Source organism: Triturus cristatus, chromosome 12 (assembly GCF_964204655.1).
Source record: "Triturus cristatus chromosome 12, aTriCri1.1, whole genome shotgun sequence".
Taxonomy (NCBI): Eukaryota; Metazoa; Chordata; class Amphibia; order Caudata; family Salamandridae; genus Triturus; species Triturus cristatus.
Genome location: NC_140595.1, coordinates 421,586,732 through 421,609,005, shown reverse-complemented (window position 1 = coordinate 421,609,005; position 22,274 = coordinate 421,586,732). Strand labels below are relative to the sequence as shown.

The following is a 22,274-nucleotide window of genomic DNA, read 5'->3' as shown; positions in this document are numbered from 1 at the left end:
GTGCATACAATGTTTGAAGGTCTTTGATTGTTTTTTAAGTAGTTTTATTTCTTTTATTTTGTAAACATTTTCTAACATTTTTACATTCAATTTAGTTGGGTGTTTGCAATCTGTAATCTTATATGACCATTTTTCCTTTATTTTTTGTTTGGGTCTAGGTTTTTCTGCTGATAGTGGTATATCCTTTGTTCATTGATAAAAGTGTGATTACCTTGTAGTGGCAATGTGGGGTGTGTGGGCTTGGCTGGAGTAGATCTGAGTTTGTATAGGCTGGAGTACTACTGAAGCATATGTAGGTAAATTGCAACTGACTTGCCCTTTTATGTGTGTGATTTAGTATTTGCACACCCTTCCTATACTCTGTCTTCTTCCCTTTGCTCCACTTGCTTGTTTGTAGATATTCCCATTTTTCTACCCATGGCCATTGCCACTCGTGCATTTACACATACAACGTATCTATTGCAGCTCACACATTTACACTTACAATGTACCTTTTGGATTCATATTTATGAGTGTGTGGATTAATACTATAAGAGAACTGCTGAAAATACATGTAAAAGCGTCTCTGAATTTATCCCCAGAGTATTTACTGACGAGTTTTAATATTGTTTTAATAATTGCATGAACTCCATATTGCTGAAAGCATTGACATCTCTCTACAGATTACCATGCAAAAGGCCATACAATAATCTTTATATGCCACTTCTAGTAGATGGTTCCATTGACTTGAGACAGCATGTGTAAGGCCAAAAACACTACTGAGCTCCCACACTTTTTGCAGCACCAAAACACCACAGGGAAAACAACATTACACCATGGTTAGGTTGTACCCTGGTGCGTTTTTGTGCGACATTCCAAGTTCTGAACGTTTTACTGCTGGTCCACACCTCACATTCTCCTCGTTCACAACTTCATGTTCTCACACAAATCTCTACAGATGGCACATGGAGGGATTTGTAAGGGAAAATATGACAGGTCAATGCAGGGTTTGTGCCTATTCTGGAATTTTAAAGTGGAGCAAACGCTGTTTGTACTCGGTTCCATACTCTTGGATCACTCAAAATTAGTTTCTTTATGGCTCACCTGAGCAAGTGAAGAAGCATAATAGTATCAAAGTTTGAACATTTTCAGCACTAGATTAGATGAGAAATTGCTCATGCAGATATAGGCTTACTATTACTCATTATTAAGGCCTACTACCTCCTATGTCTTGCTTCAACTGCCACTTCTCATCCAGACTCTTAATGGGTCCACACTTTACTGTTTTCATCTTTAGATAACTTGCTAAAATTCTACCTTACCATGTACCAGTACATCTTGGCCTATGTCTCACTCCCATAAACTCCTTAAAAAATGTCTCTCTCAACATGTAGCCTCTAATATTGTTTTGGATCAGATGCTGTAGATTTTAGTTTTGTCCAAGAAGCAACCCCCTCCTGTACAAAAATAATACCTCCCAAAATGCAGACAACCTTACTCTATGGCACAGTATTGCCTGCATTGGTCCATGCCTGCTAAAAGTGTGCCAGCACAGTGAGAGAGTATAACAGAGGAACTTCTAAGTAGATATGGCCTAGTTCTGTTTGCTTCTGTTCACGCAACACAGTGCAGTAACTTTGCTTGCTGTGCTGCATTACATGAACTCTTTGTATATCTAGCTCTAGATGTATGCTGTACAGTGGAGCACACATGCAATGTGTGAAAGGTTAAGAGAAATGAAAACATTTCTTCTTGTTAGCACCTGCCACAAGGAGGTGTTGTTTTTTAGAAGAAAGCCCCGTCTGCCAATTTTAACAAATAGAGTTTAGCTTCCTTGATGAGAATAAGCACAAAGGCTATGTGTGCTGCTTTAAGGCATCTTTATAATGCAAAAAGGTTTTGCATTGGAAATTAAAAACCTAACCAGCACTTTGTGTCACTTTGTGGTGGCACAATGTATTGATAAATCTGGCCACTTGAAAGGCACCGTTAAATTCTTGTGCTAGCCTGTCCCCTTACTAATGCTCATCTTAAGATCTTTTACATACTTTTTGGGTGGTAATATTGGGACCAGACTCTTATCTGCACCAGCATCAGCAATCATTTCAGATAAGGTATTACTACTCCTGTACAATAAAGACATCAAAGTAAATAAATATTCCTAAAGTTTATCCGTTCTTGTAAAAAGTTATGTTATTGGTTGAGAGTAGTGAAAAACATACTCAAGCAACAACCACAATTTTTGTCAGGGTGAACTACAAACGTCAATAAATTAACATGTGTTTATCCCTCTGGTAGCCTGGCACAAAAGCAGTCAGGCTTAACTTAGAGGCACTGTATAAAGTACTTAAGCAGCATACAAACAGTCATAAGGGGATCACAGAAGAAACACATCAAACCAATTTCGAAGAATAGAGAACATATTAATAAAAAAATGACACCTAAATTAATTAAATCAAATCAGTAGAATCAGAGTTATGTGTTTTTAAAGTTTTCATTGAAATCGAGCACCTAAAAGGCCAACCAGTGGTATCTGGTCACACAAGACCAGCACAAAGTCAAGATACAATGGATAGAAGGCATGGATTGGGCCTAGTCTCTGCTTACCTTCAGACTTGGAAAGTTTCTTGAAGAAAAGTCCAGTAGAAGGTAAAGTTCAGTGAGGAAAGGCAACAGGCTTTGCCTGAGGAGGAGTCATCATCACCAGGGAGCCCCTGGATGAAGTCTCTGTGAACCCCTCATCCTTCATCAATGGGGAGCCAATCGCCTTCGAGCCTGGTGAAGATTTTTACCCTGGACTTATACACATTTTTGAAGTTGAAAACCTCCAGCAGGGCAAAGTTGCAGGATGTAGCCAAAGATGGCTCCATGAATCCATTGTCAAGACTTCCAGCGGAACAGAATTTGCTGATGCGGAGATTAATGTAGCAGGAGCTATCACGAAGTCAGGCCGACCGACAATGCGCCTTATGCGGATGAGTTGCCAGGTAGGTCTCAGTCTTCTGTTAGTTCTCCAGGAAGTTTTGGGAGAAGAATTTTGCAAGTACTAAGTTTTATGATTAGTCAGAAGAAGCACCTCTAACACCACTTCCAAGGGTCCAGGACCTGGGGGCACACACCCCTTGAGGGGTTAGGACTCACTCCAGCAGAGGCTAGGTACAGGGTTCAAGTCCTCATGAGCTTGTTATGTCCCTGAAGGTCTCCCAGGAGACCAGCAAACTAGCCCTTGGATTCACTTCTGAGGGTCACCTTTCAAGGAGATGGTCCAGTTCTCCTTCAAGCAGCAAGACAGTCCTTCAGGCAGCAGTGAAATCCTCTAGTAACAGCGGGGCAGTTTTCTGGGGTCCAAGGCAGTCCTTCTAAATTCTTCCACAGGTCCATGAGTGTAGTGAAGAGGTGTTCTGAGGGTCCAATATTTACACCTGGTGCCAGCCTTTGAAGTGGGGGAATTCCTATACCACCCCCTCATCTGGTTCTGGAAAGGCCTTCCCTTCCCCTGTCTGTGGAGACAAAAGACTAATGCCAGGTTCCTCTGTGTGTGCTGGAGGTAAGCCCTTTGAAGTATAAGTGGAGCAGGGAACAACTCCACTCCAGCCATCCTGGCAGAATGGCCCATTCTGGAAACACCTAGTCCCCTTTTGTCTCACTGTCTGAGAGATCTACACATAGCACAACAGCGAAGCCAGTCACAGTCAGGTGACCCAGAACACTTGCAGAAGGCCAAAATGTTTAGGACAAGGAAACACCAACGTTCTCAAAAGTATATAGAGAAAAAGGGCAACCCAATATTCCCTTGTGGGCTCGGGTAAACAGTAATATAATAGGTAAGAATGCCCACAAGCGATACATTTACATAAATTAATCTGGCTGATTTTTATACAATTCAATTTGTCATATTTTGACATCCACAATTCAATTCACAGTTATTCAAATATAAATATAAATAAGATAAACATACTTAGTTGGAGAGGAAATAATTCCAAAGCAAGTATTTAGATTCATAATTTTATATTGAAAAAAATGTATATACATTAGGGGTTCACAAAAACATTGACAACGGTTTTTCTTGAATTACATACATGTTAAAGGACCACATGCCAATGTATAGACTGTCCAAATCCTAGGTCCAGTGTTTGAACATGTCCAGCAAGCAGAACTAAGTTACAAATAACACATTTGACGATAACATTTAGAGGAAATTAGACAGTGTGTCCATGCAACGTTCCAGCCTCAGTTGCCTTAAGCCAATAAGATCATCTTTAGGACTGTGGATATTTCAAGAGGATGGAAGATCTCTGTCTGAAGTCCCAAAAGGGGTGGTTGTGAATCAGACTGAGAGGACTAGCTCCGATATGAGTCACTAGGTATATTGTTATGACTGATCGTGATATCAAGGAAGATTGAGGAGTCCCTTGTGCCAGTTTCACAGAGACATAGCTGTTTTATGATAAATTTATAGGAGGATGAACATTAACAGTTAAATACGGTGAAAAATCACAGATGTCGGAGTACCACATTGATGTATCCCGATGGGTCTCACTCGTGGTGTTTGACATGAGTTAGTCACCTAATTTAGGATACATTTGAAATATTGTCTCAAAGAAGATTTCTACATTTTGAGACAGCTTTGCTGCTGAGGAAAAGATCCAAGCAGGAGCAACCTGAATCTTTGGCCTACTGGTAACGCACCTTCGCTGGATTGAATTAACAGGTTTGTCCCAGTCCTCCTTAGGTGATTATAACCAAAATGTTTTTAAGTAATAGGTTTTTCAGGATGTTAGGAAGAGTACTCTTTGGCACAACCAAGGGTGCCAGGGCCTCAGGAACAGCACTTGGGGATTAAGACTCCAGCAGAAGCTACTAGCAGGGTGCAGGGCAGGCCTAATTGAAACTGGTCAGCTGGGCTCTTCAGGAAAAGGGCTGAAGCTTAACAAGAGGTCAACTAACTGACTTGGAGTCTACATTTTTGTCCTGGGTACAAATGGGAGCAGTTTCAGCTTTTCAGGTCACATCACAGGTCTAAAAAGCAGGTTCAGAAATCCTTCTGTTTTCCATAGATCCAGTAGTGTTTAGAAGAGAGTGCCCGGTGGTGCCACATGTATGCCTGACACCAGCCTATGGCTGAGGTTACTCCCAACCCCTGCCCAGAAAACAGGTAAAAAGTTCCCCTGGGTAACCCTACTCACTTTTGCAGTAGCCCCTTTGTGCCATACAGCAAACAATCCCACAGTGCCCCTCTCTACCTAAACCAAACATGGCAGATCCTTTCATTCCCTGTGGAGAGCTTCTGTGTACCCCCTGAGTAGCCCCTCTTCTGTGGTCTCTCAAAACCAGTTCATCTGGGATTGGTGCCTGGCTGACTAGAGGGACAAAGGAGGTGGTAGGTCCAGTTAGCTACAACTGCCTGTGACAGTGTAGGCCGCTTTGAAGTTTATTAATCTCATGGCAGAGCCCAGATGGTCATCCTGTCAAAGGAACAGAACACCTCCCCACAACAAATTACTTTATCTCAGCTCTGGGAACAAGTACAAACCTCATCAAGGAGGCTATCAGTTCACAAGTGACAGTTAGACGCTCACATATATGGGCTTCTAGAGGTTTTGGCAGGAAAAAGGTGACTTATTTAAAGTAAACTATCTAAAATACTTATTGCAAATCTGGCTTTACCAGTGAATTGGATTTCTAATACATATTTTAAAACTCCAAGAATGAACTTTGCAGGTGCTTCTTAGGTGGAGATAATATTTTTACATTTTATATCCCAGTGCTTCACTCTGGAACAGCTAGCCCTGCTACAGTACAAATAGCTTTTGGGCCTTGTCACTGTAAGAACATGTTTAACATTAATATTTTCTATTCCTACTTTTAAATACCATGCCAGGTATGGCATGTCCTTGGGAACTTAGGGGTCCCACCCCCCACCTTTTTGCAGACATGAAGAGTGTCTGTCAGGCTGAGCAAAGGCTATCCCTGTGGCGTGAGCTTCTCAGCCATGCAAAGAGCCTCAAGGTCCTCCTTCTCATGACAAGGCGGCATGTCACAGATAGACTTGGGTCTGGCCACTTTAGTTTTAGGCCCTGAAGTGCCTAGTTCTGAATTATAATCATGGGCACCTTGTCACAGAGTAGGGTGGGGTCAGCAACTCAAATTGACCCCGTCCTACTCTGTGATGAGTAAGGGACTGCTGACTCCTCTTATTGGCTAACCCAACACTAGCTAATGAGAGTAGGCAGCAGTCTCAACCCTCCAATAACCTTGAAGGCTTCCCTCCTGCCACATAAAAATCCCAGCTGCTGCCCGGTAAGCTTTTCTTTTTTGTAATGTTTGGTGTGTGTGTTTGTTTGTTTGTATTTGATAATGTATGTGCATTAGTGCATGTTGTGAATGGGTGTGTGCATTTAAATGTGCTCATAAATGGTGGGTTTATGGTATTTGTGCATAAGTGTGAATGTATAGGTGTGAGTGAGAGTGCATGTAGTTGGGTGACTGTGAGTATGTATTTCTGTATGTATGTGGCCAACGTACCCCCTCCTGCTCAAATTAGCACCTGCCAGGATATCATGCACCTTGTAACTTGTCTACATGAAGCGTCAGAGGGACCTTCCCTCAAGAGCTTATGCTCAGGAAAGTAGGGAGGGTTTCCCGGGGTCGCAAGGTAGGGATGTCTGGGCAAGATAGGGGCACGGGTGGAAGGGGGGGAAGTGGTGGGAAGGGGAGCAAGGGTGGGGTTGCAAAGGGGGAAAATCCCCAAAAAATCCTCACTCTCAAAGAAATTTGGTAATAAGTAAGCAGGGTTCGGAACATCTGAATATAGCTTTGATAAGGGACTAACACAATGAATAGAAGTATTAATTTTATTTCGTGGAATGTAAATGGTCTAAGATGCCCACGGAGGTTAAGATTGCTTCTGAAATATCTTGAACAAACCGCAGCTCAGGTCTTCCTTCTCCAAGAGTCACATTTGAGTCTTTCGGAAAGTAGGGCCTCTTTTAGTAAATTTCGATGGGTTGAGTCGTTTTGTTCTTCTGAACAAGTAGGCCATACTAAGGGGGTGGCAATTTTAATTAGATCAGGTACTGGAGTGAATATTAAATCAGTCTCTTCAGACCAGTGTGGTAGATGGATTACTGCACAGATTGAAATAGAAGGGAGGGAGCTAACTATAGCATCATTCTACGGTCCAAATCTCGATGACCCAGCGCTCATTTATAAACTACAGGCAAAGTTAACAGAAACTACCTCCCCAATAGTCATCGGAGGTGACTTCAATGTTCTACTTAATCCTAGTCGGGATAGATCTAATAATAGCCACTATGTTGGAAATAGGGGTGGGCGGAATTTGCGAAATCGCGTTACGCAAATCTCCGCGAAACGGTCAAAAATCTCCGCGAACATGCAGAAATTCCGCGAACACGCGGAATTGCTTGTTCGCGATGCTTTTTTCCTGTTCACAGTTGCTGTTTGCGTGCTCGGGGAGAAATATCTCGCGAACACGCAATTTGAGAACGCGAACAAGAAAAAATTTCGCGAAGTCGCGGAAAGCAGAATTTTGGGCAATTTCGCGTTCTCCGCGGAACGCGAAATTACCGAAATTCCGCAAATTCTGCGAGCGGAACGGAATTTACCGCCCAGGCCTAGTTGGAAACCCTAATATCCGCCGTGGAATGATTAATATGATACATGAGCTGGGATTGGCTGACGTGTGGAGGGCAAAGCAGGGAGATAAGATAGGTTTTACTTTTTTCAGCAAGAAATATGGTCATTCCTCGAGAATAGACTATATATTAACTCATAAGTATGTCTTGGAGAATGTTCTTGATATTTTGATTTTACCTACCATTCTCTCAGATCATGCCCCTATTTATCTTTGATATGCAGGGGGAAGGTGTACCCCCAGCCCCAGATGGACCCTAAAAGGGTAATGCTTTCCAATATCGATATAATTACCGCTCCTAAAACTTCCACAGTGGATTATTTCTCTCTTAATCTAGGTTCCACTTCCTTAGATTTTGTCTGGGATGCTTTTAAACCAAACCTACGAGGTCAGCTTCACAGTCTGATTTGCTCCAAAAATATAGAAGAGGCATTAGTCTTTAAAAATTTGGAAAACAACATCAGCAAATTGGAGGACGAAAGGATAAATAACCCCCAGTACTCTTTGAAAAAATGACACAGATCCATAAAGACCTTGACTTCCTACGGCAAGTCTACAGAGGAAAACTAGAGGTGATAATTAAGGCACAGTGGTCGGTTAAAAACATGCAACACTTTGAATATGGTGAAAAGGCAGGGACTATTTTAGCCTGGAAGGCCAGGGCAGACCGTGCTAAAAATAACATCAGTGAATTTATAATAGATGAGAGTGGTGCCTGCTCAGGGAAATGGAGGGACATGCAGAGATGTCTTGTTTCCCTGTTTTCAGATCTTTATAGAGAGGAGTCTATACCAAACTCAGAGAATATTCAAAAGTGGTTGCAGATTAAAAAACTCCCTGTTCTAACTGAATGCAGCCGACTCTCTCTCGATGCCCATATAACAGAGTCCGAAATAAAATTATATATCAGCAAGGTTAAGAACAATAAAGCTGAAGGGACCGATGCCCTCCCGGGTGAATAATACAAATTACTCCAAAACGAATTAGTTCCAGTGTTGTGTGAACTATTTAATTATATATACAGTCCAGAAGGTAGAGTCCCGAACTCCTGGAAGGAAGCCACGATTGTTCTTGTTTTAAAACCAGGGAAAGACCCCCTTAAAGCTGATTCATATAGGCCAATCTCCCTGCTAAATGCTGACTATAAGATCTTTATGAGTATATTGGCAGGGAGATTGGTCAATGTAGCTCCACATTTGATAAATGGGGATCAAAGGGGTTTTATCCCTGGCAGATATATCCAGGAGCAGACTCTGCAGCTAATTGGAAGCATTGATCTAGCAGTAGCAAGGGCGGAGCCCCTAGCCGTCGCAGCATTTGACGCAGCTAAGGCCTTTGACCGCGTTTGCTGGATCTTTTTATGGGAGCTTCTGAGAACGATGGGTTTGGGAGTAATCTTTATTCAGACTCTGACCAACTGCTATCAGGGTGCCTCTGCTACAATTTTGCTAAATGGCCTGTTAACATCTAGCTTTGTAATAACTAGGGGGACAAGGCAGGGCTGCCCCATCTCGCCCCTGCTGTTCGATCTTTATATAGAGCCTTTGGCCCAAGCCATCAGATTAGATGATTCAATCACTCCCTTTAGTGTTAACTTATACAGTAGCAAGTTAGCCCTCTATGCGGACGATTTGTTGGTATATACCAGTAACCCCATCGAGGCACTCCCTAGAGTAGGAAAACTCCTGGAGGAATTTGGCGTATATTCAGGCTATCTTGCCAACTCATCCAAATGGAGGTGATGTGTTGGAACATCGATAACTGGGCTGGTCCTACTAGTAAGAAATTCAGATACCTTGGGATTACTATAGTAAATAATTTAGATGATATTCCAAGGATTAATCTGAAGAAGGTGTCTAAAGAGATTGATCATATATTTTTAAGATGGTAGAACTTACCCTTAACTATATATGGAAGGGTTAACTTGGTAAAAATGGTAATCTTGCCAAAATTAACCTATCTATTTAGCACCATCCCCCTTGGTTTTTCCAGTAGAGACATTAGTAAAGTCCAAGGTAAGATAGGCAGTTTCATTTGGTCCAATAAAATTACAATCCGGGCGCTACTTATCTCTCCGGGGGATTCCAATTGGGGGATGATTTTGAAGGAAATGGGGTTTTTGTGAAGGTGGAGGAGAGGGCTTTTTATATAAGTTTGGAGCACCAAGGTTTTTTAAAAAGGTACGCTTGAAGGTATTAAAAACAGCCCTTTATGGGTGGTTTAAAATCAGGGGAATGTGGGGGATTTGTTATTATTCAGAGTTTGCTCCTATTTGGGGCTCCCCCGGTTTGCCAGCTTGTTTGGAGGACAGCGTTGCGAAGCCTATAAAAGACGCCGGTATTTTGATCTGGACTGATCTCATCTCCTCAGAGGGTGTCCATCCATGGGAGGTGTTAATGTCCCGGATAGGTAGCTCATTCTCAAAGTTTAAATACCTCCAATTGGTTTCCTGGTTCACCGCAGAGAATGAACTTATAGGTGGAAATTGGGAAATAGAGCTCCGAATTCAAAATACAAATCTTATAAAAAAAGAGGCAGGTCTTTGGTATAAAAGGCTTCTGGAAATCGATGTGGCTGAGTCTCCTCCACAGCAGACGGTATGGAATTTGTCAGCTCTGGATAATGCTGCTGTAGAGTTATATGAACCTTCGCTCCTTCCACTATATAAGTGTGTTAAACCAGCTTCATTAAAAAAGAACCATTTTTATTTTGTTAACAGACTATATTATACTCCCAAGAAAATAGCTAAGTTTGCTCCACTTGCATCTTCAAAATGCCCAAGATGTGAATTCTCCCCGGCTGATGATTTACATATGTTTTTTGAATGTGGGAAATTGAGGGCCTTCTGGCAGAGAGTGGAATGTGCACTTAATACCATTTTCAAAGTTAAGATCATTTGAACCTTTCTCTGGTAATTTTTGGCATCAATAAAGACCTGATGAACTCGATGTCAGTAACACAAAAAGGCTTGATTATGTATCTAATTCTTATTGCCAGAAGGGAGATTTGTAAGCTGTGGAAGGATCCATTACCCCCACTCTACGAAAAATGGTTGAGTGCCTCATTTAGTGCGGCCCGATTAGATCTTGGACACTTGGATGGCACGGAACTCACCATTTGGTCACCACTCGTAATTTGGGGGAGAGACCTAAGATTGATCTAGTTCCCCCAGGTCCTATGATTACACCTAGCTTCATAAAGAAGTTGGCCCGGGTAGGCCTATAGCCAATGCACATGCAGAGGCCCGGGGGAGTTCAGGTCCAAAGGATGGCTTACTGCTCTTTATTGCAGGTGCTATATGGTGAGATGAGGACAAAAAACAAATAAATAAATAAATAAAAATCCCAGCTGCTGCCAGGTAAGCTTTTCTTTTTTGTAATGTTTGGTGTGTGTGTTTGTTTGTTTGTATTTGATAATGTATGTGCATTAGTGCATGTTGTGAATGGGTGTGTGCATTTAAATGTGCTCATGAATGGTGGGTTTATGGTATTTGTGCATACGTGTGAATGTATAGGTGTGAGTGAGAGTGCATGTAGTTGGGTGATTGTGAGTATGTATTCCTGTATGTATGTGGCCAATGTACCCCCTCCTGCTCAAATTAGCACCTGCCAGGATATCATGCACCTTGCCTTAAGGGCATTGTGGCCTACTTAGGGATAACATATTATTATTCAAAAGGAGGATTTAAGCATGTCAAAAGTGGTTATTTTGACAAGTCAAATCTGCAGTTTTAAAACTGCACCTACAGACGGCAGTGTTAGGCCCGCATTCATGTTTGCACTGTCGCTGTATTGGGTTTCACAATGGATGCTGCAGTCCACTAGTGACATTTAACTTAAAGGACCTAGGTGCACTTAGTACCATATACTAGGGACTTAAAAGTAAATCAACTATGCCAATTGGGAGACTAGTCAATTTCGACATGCCTGGGATTCAGAGCACAAACAGAGTCCAAGTGCATAGAGTAAAAAAAACAGAAGCATCAGTCGAAGGAAAAATAGATGATCATGCACAAACAGGAATTTTCCAACAATATCAGAATCTTGGACTGACTGATTTTGCCAACTATTTTCATTACCCTTCCTTTTAAATGGAAAGAATAATTAAAGTGATCCCATTAGCAACAAATGACTGACGTCTTTTAAATTACTTTAAAGAACCTTATTTGCACTGGAATCAAATACCTCCCTACAGCATTCTCTTTTGAATCATCTGCCTAATTTCACAACAGTTTTTTCTCCTTGCCACACCACCAAGACTGATTCTTTAACCTGAAGATAATTCAAAGCTTAGGTACTGTAATTGGTGTGAAAATAAAATAAATGATATAACATAATAATGAAAAAATATTATGGTCCCCAAAGCTTCACTTAGTGATTATAATAAGTGATGATTAAAGCCAAATATACCTTTCTTTTAGGTAAAACAGTTGCTGCTCACAATAAGCTACTTAAACTCATGATATAGAAATCCCTGGATTTAGACTATATAGAGGCACATTTAATATTGTTGAAGGCTCTGGAAAACTGTGTCAGATAGTTCAAGGGCCAGGTACAAGGCATACGTGTTGGATTTGCTGTCAAACCACAGAGGATGACATTATGCATTACCTCTTTAATGCAAACACTCAAATCAGCATCTTTTCAGGAATTTAGAACTTTACAACATTCTTCAAAAAAATTAAAACTGTGAACAAGCAGCCGCCTTCTTTGCTGCTGCTCACAAACAGATAACTAGTACTGTGGTGTAAAAAGTTATTTGGTGGTTGCCTGTTATTTAATATATATATGGTATGATTATTGAATGTTGAAGATTTGAAAGGTTTTGAGAGTGAGAATATATCTTAAGTTGAAATTACTGATTATTTTGTTCATATTTCATTTTTGGTATTGACATAAGTAGTGAGTCCAGTTTAAACTTTATTCCTATGTGGGGTTTTAGATTAAAATGTTTACTGTTTTTTGTGTTGCAGACTAATTTAGGCCAAAGTGGCAACCGTTGTATGATGAGCGAGTAGGAGCCGAATCTGAGCATGAGATTGTACAGATAGGTCAAGGACGTGGTGCGTAAGGTACCTTGTGAAGCACTGGTGGTAGTAGTTGCATCACAAGGTTGCATTGTAGAAGACACCAGTGTACAGCGAGGTTGTGCATGCAAGTGCGTCACTTGCTTTCTAGTTTTGTTATTATTCTTGACAATTCAGGTTCGCTGTGAGTGCCTACGTTAAGACACACATTTGGTGCTCATTTGTTGATTGAGGAGTCGAATTGATACATTTGTGGAGTACCAAGGCATCTTATCAAAGATTGAGACTTTTTATCATTTATATTGGGTTTGAAACCTTTATAATTATAAAATTATAAATATTTTTGAAAACAGAGAATTTTGCTGATAAAGCCTTTCAAAGTAGAATTGGAGGCAGCATTAATAAGGCTGTGGAGAGATTTTCTGCAGACATTGGAATCAGAATGGAAAAAGTTTGAAACAATGACCATACGTTATGAAGGTATGTTCTTTTCTAAGGATAAATATTTTTGGTCAGCAGCTGAAGGTGATATGAGTAGGAATAGATTGGAGGTAAGGTATCACATAAGTGGAAACATTCAAGATGATTATACTAAGGTAAGAAAAAGATGGCTATGAGTTAATCTGAAGATGTGTCGATAGATTGTGCTGAGTGCACACAAGGTAGGCAGTGCAGAGCCCAACAAAAGAGAATTAAAAAACAAGAAATTGAATAAAAAGCACAAAGTAGTGCTTTGTGATGATTCTTCAGAGTGCTGAAGTTGAGTTGAGTTGTCAATCTGATTTAGATTCAGACATTTAGGAGGCTGTGGATTAAAGAGTGGAGAAGATTGATCTAATTGATATTAAGAGCAGAGCAAAGATGGTGAAGTTTAATTAGATGTTTTGGGAATAAATATATTTGATTCTTTATTGCTAAAACATGCTTTATCACCAGAGTGGTCCCATATAGATCATGAAGCTAATTATGTAGAATTTTGGCTTTATAGACAGATACCAAAACAAGTGAAGGTACATTTGATGTTAGAACGTCCTTGGCATACACTGCCTAATAAGATGGCATATACCCCTGAGTTGGATGGTAAAATCATTGCTTCTATATAAAGAGGAGGAAGCAATCCACAAAAAGGTTTGTATAATAGCCTAAAAAAACTTGCAGAACAGGGTTTTGTGAATATTTGGACATTTAAGATTTTTTATTTGCAGGAGGTAGTGTATATTAATGGTGGTGATATCAATGTGAGGGAATTAAGACAATGGATTCAGCATGCTGTTTGTCTTCTTGGTAAGGCTAATACATTGTTGGGTGTAGAGCGGAGGAGAAATATCATTTTGAAAATCTATCCCAGTTAATGGAATTGTCCTACAATAAGTTTGGTCCTTAGGCTCAAGGAATGTTGTTTGATGACTTCTTTCTTATTATTCAGCAGCAACAAGCAGAAATCAAAAAGGTTTTTTATGATCATGCTTTTGGATGGACCAGGAGAACGAGGGGTCAGATCCTCGATTGGGTTCAAGGCTTCACCAGGGGCTATTTTTCTGTGAGTTCACTATCAGCATGGCTCATTCTTTCAGAGCGGAACTAAAGGAGGAGGCATAAGTGGGGAGCGCCATCTAACAAGTGCATCAGAAATGGGACCATATCGTACATGCTGAGCGCCAAAGTTACTACTAACTCAGTGCACCACAAGACATCAACACGTCGCCTTACTGAGGCAGAATTCAATGGACAAAAGACATTGCTCCTCATGCAGCCCTTCCGGACAACGCATCATCACAGGGTACGTACACTCTAAGTGCCAAAGGTACTACTAACTCAGTGCACTATAAGTCATTGCAAGGAAGAGTGAACAGTTTTATGTCAGCAGTGAGGCATACTATCACTCGAAAATCACCCAAAAATACTTATAATATAAAAAGAACAGAAGAATTAAACTCCAATAATGATTACAATCCAGTAATTTTGAAGATGTGGAATGCAAATATGGACATACAATATGTTGCAGATAACTCAATTCCTGTTCCTCGCATACTATCCAAATAGAAGCCCATACCTGGAAAACATATGTCTATATGAAATACTGCAAAATTATAGTTTTAGAAAAAATGTTACAGACAAAATAAATAAAGTGAAATATGCTGTAATTCGATCTGCTGGATTTTTTTAAAGAATGCCAAAGGAAATTTGATTAATCACAGGAAATTAAGTTGTGATACTCCAGATAATAGATAGTTTTTCTATTTAGCTCTTCTTCAACTCTTCAAACCTTGGAGGACTGAAATGGAATTACTTGGTAATTTTGACTGCTATGAAGATTCTTTCAAAGCATGTAAAGACATTGCTCCCAGTGTGGCCTGTCCACACCAAGCATCATCACAGGCTCATACAGTCTCAATGTTTCTGGTGCCACTAACCCTCTTTAACACAAGACAATCCCACATGTGTAACTGTGTCCTGAGTCCTGAATGGCAGTGACCCCATGTCCGTTGCAGCGACCACAGCACCAGACTCTCTCTGATCAGTGAGGCATATTTCCATATGCAAGGCCGGCGGCATGTTGTGCCACTAACCCTCTTTAACAAAAGCCAATCCCACATGTGTAACTGTGTCCTGAGTACTGAATGGCAGTGACCCCAAGTCCGTGGCAGCGACCACAGCACCAGACTCTCTCTGATCAGTGAGGCATATTTCCATATGCAAGGCCGGCGGCACGTTGTGCCACTAACCCTCTTTAACACAAGCCGATCTCACATGTCTAACTGTGTCCTGATTCCTGAATGGCAGTGACCCCAACTTTGTGGCAGCGACCACAGCACCAGACTCCCTTCAGTCTTATTTGTTCTTGTCTTTAAATAAAAAAATGTATATGTAAATCTATACATGACTAAGATTCTTCTTTGTCCAACCGCACAGGGACACTTCCAGGCCCAAGAAGGTTGTTGGGGGTATGATGGTAATGTGGAAAGAGGGTGCGTTACCTGCTGATGTGGGGAGAGGCAGCGTCAAAGGAGTATCTATCACAGAAAGAATTCCAATATGTTTCACAAATGCCTCGGACAAATGCCAGCTGACGAACTGAATCACAAAATGGTTTTTCAATGCTTATGTAGTGTGAGTTATGAACAATTTGCAACCAGGCTCGCAGAGGGTCCGCTCGACTCACAGATGCAGTACTACGAGTCGTCCACGTCATTGTAGCTATTCCTGCCCTGTTGCGTCATACGCCACGCCACTCCGAGTATGTTCCGATGTTGGCCTCACCTAGCTACCTGTCGCAGGCGTACTCGCTGCTGGTGTGCAGGTCAGTGGTCTAGTTCTCAACATCTCACGGCCACTCCCTCAGTGCAGGTTTGCACACACACCACACCCATCCGGCACATGCATCACAGGCCATGTGACCACGCAAATATAATAGATCGACAAGGTCACATCCTTTATTGCCGGTCCTGACTAGATGGTGGATGCTCCATGTGTCTTAACCATAAAGAGTCTTTGAAAAGTTGTGCAGAAGGTTAGTTGCACCCTGCTCTATATAACCGTCAGGGGCCTACCACCCCCTTGGCGCAGACTTCAGATGCACAGGGTTAGTACCACCCGAAGCTCATATGGTCATCAGGGGCCTACCACCACGTGGCACGGACTTGAGTTCCACAGGCTTAGCGGCCCCAAAAGCTGATGTGGTCTCCACCATTGATTACTCAGGACTCAGCGACATGTGTGAGATCTGCCGGGCCGTGGAGAAGCTGATGTGGTGTCCGCCATTGATGACTCAAGACTCAGCGACATCTGTGAGATCCACGGAGAAGCTGATGTGGTCTCCGCCATTCATGGCTCAGGACTCAGCAACATATCTGGGATGCGCGGAGGTTTGATGGGCACGTGGAGTGCCCACTGCTGCACACTCCGGTGGCACCAGGTAATTATTTGCTCATGGATGCGCAGGGGCGGCAGTGTCTCTCTCTCGCTCTCTCTCTCTCTCTCTTCCTTCTTTTCCTTCTATCTCTCTAACTCTCTCTCTTGCATCTCCCTTTCACACTCCCTTTCTTTCCTTCCCTCTCTTTTTCCCGCTGGCTTTTTTTTCCTTCTCTGTTTCTGTGTGTCTCTCTCCCCTGATATGCCCATTACACACGTCCTTATTTTGTGCTTTATTTTCCAGGCTCTGTCGTCGAGATCCATCGTCCCCACAGGAGTGTTCCGCATTGTTTTTTTCTATTATTTAACTTAAATTTTGTTTATTAGTTTATCATTTACATATATATCTTTATAAAAAAATAAAGTTTGAAAAAAGAAATTAACTAAAGTTTTTGGTTGTTCTCTTAACTGCTGTGTAACTCTTTCTTGTTCTTATTACTGTTTTTTGATGGAGTCCACCATGATGTTAAATTTTGGGGCACTTATCGCGGGAATACTGGTGATATCTGCAGTTTTCACCAACTTCTGAATAGTGTGTTAGATTTATCTCAACTTTACTTCCATTAAAGTGCTGATTATGCAATGCAGACTAGCCGCTCCCATACAAAAAGACACAAGGTGCACCTTTGCAATGTATTCTAAATACTAAAATCCTGTATTGAATTGCACTGATGTAGTGGCTGCACTTACAGTGTACACACAAAATCAATTAAGAAATCTCATTGTATTTATATTGATTGGGAATGGTGCGTCATGTGCTGGATCTTGACCAGCTACACTGCTCAGTTCGTATATTATTCTACACACAAAATAAATCACATCACAACTTTCACACCAACTGCAATGCAAAACAAATTCCGGCGATAAGCCACGTTAGCACCAGGGATTTTACACCTGCTTTCTGCTGGTGTTAAGCAGGACGACTACCTGCACCATGAAAGGTAACACAGCCAAGAGCCACACCAGAAGACCCACAGGTGCCATAAAGTCAATGAGCATGATACAGGGAAACCCATGAGGGCCACAACACTCATCGCAACAACTCCATGACCGCCAAGGCCTCCCAAACCCGCATCTGAGCAAGTGTGTCCCTTTGGTCATTGTCTTAGCATGATAGGAACGAGCCCTGCAACATCACAGTGTGCTGTCACCACAGCGTTGGCAGTGAGCCTGGACATGTAGCTACGCACGCATCCTCCTGCATGCACAACCGGCGTGTGCTGGTCCGGGGTACACAGGTCAGCGAAGGGGTGTGCCTATCTGGCAAGGGGAAAGGGGTGTCTCGGACATGTCTGTGTACAGGAAGTGGGGTAAGTGTGTCTCTGTGTTCTGGTGTGGCCTGCTACAAGGGCCGCAGCACTCCATGTTGTAAAGTGACATGCACCACCTCCAAACGGCACTGTGATGGTGTAGTTTGAATGTAGCAGGACATGCGTGAATAGGCATTACAAAGGTGTACCGTACGAGTGCACGAGATACAACAGCGCACCGTAGAAAAGTGTGGAGGCTCATGGGAGGGAGGAGCAGCTGTTTGGTAACGTAACACACAGTGAACTTGCCCATGTGCCACGTGCTGGGCATCTCATCCATGATGACCACGGCCGCAGACATCCCACAACACCAACGACAGGCCTTTGTACACATCCTGTATGAATGCGACGTGGTTTTCACTTCTATGCTCGTTCAGTGGTGTGATGTTGGCGGGTTGTGTGACTTATGCTCCTTGTTAGTGTGTTTCATTTTGGCCATTGTTTGTCTATACTTGTGCTGTACTTAATTGTGCATGTGTGCCATTCTGCCCATCTCCCCCCGTCCCCCCACTCCCTGCTTCTTCCACTTCCTGGTGCTGTTGTGTCTATAATTTTGTTGCTCCACACATAAATACATGTAAAGAACAAATTAGAATAGTTCCTTGATTCTTTTGGGTTTCAAAACTTCTCTCCATTGGTTTCTTTTTAATTTTCCATATAAACCTTTTTTTTAATATTCAACAACACAGAAGTCAGAAGTGCCACGTATTCTATCAACACACTTTCTAGAACATTCTACAATATGTGCAAGTTAAAAGTTCATCAATTTTTTTGAACTTAACGATATTTGTTTGCAACATTTTCTCGAACATTTAACGGTACGTGCAGGTTAAAAGTTAACGATTGTTTTAAGTTTGAACAGAGCCTTCCAAACGCAAGTAGCAGGTGTGGTTCAGTTGAGCAAATTTTATCCTATGATATGTACTCCATGTTGAAACTGCTTTTTCTTAACCAATCACAAAGATGCTTTTCCACAAAACGAATGTGCACCCTACTTTTAAAAAGAATGCTTTTCATCTCCCAATCATGTATCGTTTTGTATGGCAAAAAAAGTAGTTCCCCATCTTTAAACATATCTCTTATATTCTACCAAGGAACTGCATGAGCTACAGACATCTTTCCATACCTTCCAGCCATACTTTCAAAATGCTAGTGTGGATGGTAGGACATAGCTATGTTTCTGGTGCAAGAGGTATGCAGAACAAAGACGTATTGACTTAGACCTAGGTTTACAAAATGTGGACATGAAATGGTTTGCACATAGAAGATTGAAGTGGCACTAATTGCTACCTTTGGTTAAAACCTCTTTGCATCTGCCGCACCCTGACCTCATGATTGTGCATTGTGGTGGAAATGACCTAGGCAAATTGACTGGGGTAGGTTTGGAAATGCTTATGAAGGACACCTTTGGACACTTCAGCTCAGCACCATGTGACTTTGGGGGCAATAGTTCACTTAATAGCTCACATAATTTCCATGCCAGCGTCGAGGGCCTTCAGACCCATAGGGGTGAGTAGTTTGCGCTTTACAAATGGGGTATTTTTCGAAATGCTTATGAAGGACACCTTTGGACACCTCAGCCCAGCACCATGTGACTCTGGGCAATAGCTCACTTAATAGCTCACATAATTTCCACGCCAGCCTCGAGGGCCTTCAGACCCACAGGGGTGAGTAGTTTGCGCTTTACAAATGCCGTATTGATTTGATACGCGCAAATTTACCTTCACACTCCCTGTATAACACCCTCTAAACACCATACACAAGTTACAATGTTCGAAACAAAAGTTCCTCCGAGTAGGTATATCTACATTCTGACACTACTTGACAGATGTGGTACAGCGGCCAGAGCACATTACTTCACAGCATATGACACACAGTTTGGACTCACGCTTTCATCCCCGACTCCGGCAGCACCTCAGCTTAGCACCATGAGACTCCAGACAATACCTCACATATTTTCCGTACCCCAGGACTTTCAAACCAGTAGGAGTCAGTAGTTCATCCTAGTAGGTATAAAAACATGCTGACACTTCTCCCACAGGTGTGTTGCAGTGGCCAGGGCACATGACTTCACACCATAAGACACACAGTTTAGGCTCACGCTTTAATCCCGACTCCTGCAGCAGCTCACCTTAGCAGCATCATACTGCGCAATACCTCACTTAATTTCCGTACCCAGCACTTTCAGACCAGTAGGTATAAGAACTCTTGAAAATTTAGTCCGTCCATAAGCCAAATGTGGTGTCCAGGACCCATTATCAGAAAATTGTAAGCCCAAATAAGGGAAAGTACGAGTGCACATCAAAGAATCAGGGCCCAAGGTAATAGTATTAATGGAACGGTTCTCAGGGCCACAACACATTAAAAAAGATTTTTTTAAATTTGTACAAAGATCCAGATTATTCATAAAAACTGCAAATCCCCTAACTAAGATTCTCAAGGCATTAGGTGTTCAGCCCATTAAAACAGCATCATCTGCATATAGTAAGGCGGGCAGTTTGTTACCATTAATTATAGGGACATCGGTGGTTTGGTTAGACAGGACATTATAAAGTTCATTAATATATAAAATAAATAAGAGTGGGGCGAGAACGCACCCTTGTCTAACGCCTCTTCCAACTACTATGTCTCCTGACACTGCCCCGTCCATACTTATCCTTACACGGGCCCTTAAGTCCCTATGCAGATATGCTAAAAAATACACTAAATCTTTATCTAACCCATAATCTAGAAGGCATTGCCAGAGCCTGGATCTATTAACAAATTCAAAAGCGGACGAAAGGTCCATAAATGCCAGGTAAAGAGGACTGTGTCGGGCGATAGTGTATTTCCCTATGATTAAATTAAGATTCAAACACTGTTCCACAGTACCAAGATGACTACGAAAACCCAACTGACATTTATTTATTATGTTTTCATCCTCTGCCCAAGTTCTGATCTTGTTAAATAGAACTCTACCCAATATTTTAAGGGTGTTATCGATTAGGGAAATGGGTCTGTAACAGCTTGGGTTCGATCTATCTCCTTTTTTAAAAATGGGGATAATTACAGAGGTGGACCATGTGTTTGGGATTTTTGTTGTGATCAAATTGTTAAAAACGTTAAGTAGCAGAGGAACCCAGAACTCTGGCCTTGATTTTATAAGGTCAATAGGCAGCCCATCCGTGCCTGGGGCTTTATTTGCCGCACTCTGGAATATTGCCTCCTCGACCTCAATCAAAGAAATTTGAATTTGGGTAGGCATAACATTTTCCAGGGTTTCTTCGCATTGGGGTGGGGAGGCATATATTTTCGAGAAGTGAGCAACCCACACTTCACTAGTTATATTGCAACTTAGGGGGGTAGATGTATTCCCAAAAGCTCTCAGGGACTTAGTGGCAGACCAAAAATTGTTTGTATTATTAAGTTTGGCAGCACAAGCCAGGTTATTCCAATACTCGTTTAAGACCACGTCTCTCCTTAATTTTATTACACTTTTATAATTGTGCCTAAGGGTTCTAATAAGAATGGGATCTCTAGGGGAAACTGATAAAGCTGATCTGAGATCCCTATTAGCCCTAGAGCAGGTGCTGTCAAACCACCTAGGGTCAAATTTGTGTAGGGCTGCAGGTCTGGAGATCAGTTCCTTAATGCCTACACATAATAGAGTAAAAATAGAAACTGCCTCTGGGTTGGGGTCAGCCAAACTGAGACAAGTCTCACAAAGAGATGGATAAGTTTTTACCATCTTCTGGAAGAGCTCCCTACAATCCATACCCTTCCATTTAACTCTTAAACTATCAGTTGAGAGTTCTAAGTTTCCCGCTCCCAGTTCTCTTCTACTATTTGGTCGCGGGGCTATCCTTAACGAGACCGTAATAGGATTATGATCTCCAAAAGTGGATGCCCTGACCTCTGCCTCAACTAAGTAGCCTTCTAATGATGGAGATATGAAGACATAGTCTATAGTTGAGGCTCGTCCTAGGCCTCTATAAGTGGGTAATGGATTATCATTAGTGTTTGCAGCTGCAATATCCATCACATTTAAAAGACTGCTACTTGATAGGTGGTCTAACAGCTCGTGTCCTCTCTTGCATGGGTTGGGTGGAATAAATTGGGAAGAACACCCAGAAGTTCCTTCTCCTATCTTTACATTAGAATCACCCCCCAGGCATATCCCTGCCAGTTTGTACTTTCCCAATAAATTATCCAGATCCTGAATAAAGTTAAAAAGGTGAACAAAATTAACATTTGGTGTACTTAAGAAATCATTATTATAGAAATTAATAAAACAAATGGAGGCCCCCCGTGTGTAGATCAGTACTTGGAAATTAACATTCTCGGTGGGAATTAGTTTTACTCTACCACCTGAAGCGATGCTGACCCATATTGATAGACCCCCTGAAGGTCTGCC

At 41.8% G+C, this 22,274-nt stretch overlaps 1 protein-coding gene across 1 annotated transcript in view; it reads right to left on the bottom strand.

Annotated features, from left to right (window-relative positions):
• The window catches only part of LOC146776046 (fatty acyl-CoA hydrolase precursor, medium chain-like), a 248,056-nt gene that overhangs the window by 151,926 nt on the left and 73,856 nt on the right, over window positions 1-22,274 (bottom strand). The gene's annotated exons all lie outside the window — the stretch shown is intronic.